Source organism: Rattus norvegicus, chromosome 1 (genome assembly GCF_036323735.1).
Source record: "Rattus norvegicus strain BN/NHsdMcwi chromosome 1, GRCr8, whole genome shotgun sequence".
In the NCBI taxonomy this organism is placed as follows: domain Eukaryota; kingdom Metazoa; phylum Chordata; class Mammalia; order Rodentia; family Muridae; genus Rattus; species Rattus norvegicus.
In genome coordinates this window covers 56,352,175-56,353,129 of record NC_086019.1, presented here as the reverse complement: position 1 = coordinate 56,353,129, position 955 = coordinate 56,352,175, and the positions used below count along the sequence as shown (strand labels likewise).

Sequence of the window (955 nt, the reverse complement as noted above, 5' to 3'; positions counted from 1 at the left end):
GTTTATTCACAGAAAAGAAACAGAGATATGAAAGGAAGATGGAGACACATCGACGAGGGGGAGATCTGACCCAACGCAAACCCAGTAACTACTCCAACATCTGATTCCTTTCTTTTTCTTTCTTTCTTTTTTCTTTTTTCTTTTATTTTTTTTGAGTTAAAGACAAATCTTTATTTTTAAACTCTCATCTACCAAATTAGTATTTCCTACCAACTCGGGGAGCAGAGACCTTCACAGGCTTCACGATCTATTGTTTAGTGGTTGTCTTTGTGGGGGCCTTGGCAGCAGCCATTGCTGTCTTCTTTGATGCCTGCTTAGCCTTTTTTGCTTCCTTGGCAGCTCTGATAGCCTGTTCTCGCTGAGCTTTCCTAACTTCTGGTTTCTGATTCCTCTTGGCCATTATATCAGCCAGAGAAGCACCCGTGATGGCCTGCTGGAATTTGACTGCAAGCGGGTTCCTTTCTTTTGAATTTCTTCCAACTGTCCTTCCTTGTGTTTTCTTCTGGACAGGACAGTCCAGTTAATTTGCCGAGGGTTCCTTTGGAAAGGAATGCAGACTCACATTTGGCATTAAGAAACTTGAAATCCTTCCCATCGGTCCTGGCATAGCGCTGACCGTGTCCAGAGTAGATCTTGTACCTGCTAAAACTGCACAGCTCTACCTTCATGGTGACAGATGTCCCTGATTCCTTTCAAACACACCCTCTCTGTGTGCTTTTTCTGATAATGATTTTAAAAAATGCATTCCTTTCTTGGTGTGATTTTAAGTTTAAAATAAACACTGTTGCAAAAAGCCACATAAATTTAGATATTTCTAGCAGAAAATTATCTTGATTTTGAAAGATGTGTTTGATTTACTTTCAATATGAAACCAGCATGAGACTTGATCCCACTGATTACACAGCTGAGGACAGCATAGACTACATAGTGAGATGTGGTCTCAAAAATAAATAAA

General features: G+C 40.2%; 1 pseudogene; it reads right to left on the bottom strand.

Annotated features, from left to right (window-relative positions):
- Positions 1-221: 221 nt before the first annotated feature.
- Positions 222-668, bottom strand: LOC134484865 (large ribosomal subunit protein eL24-like; annotated as a pseudogene).
- Positions 669-955: the final 287 nt, after the last annotated feature.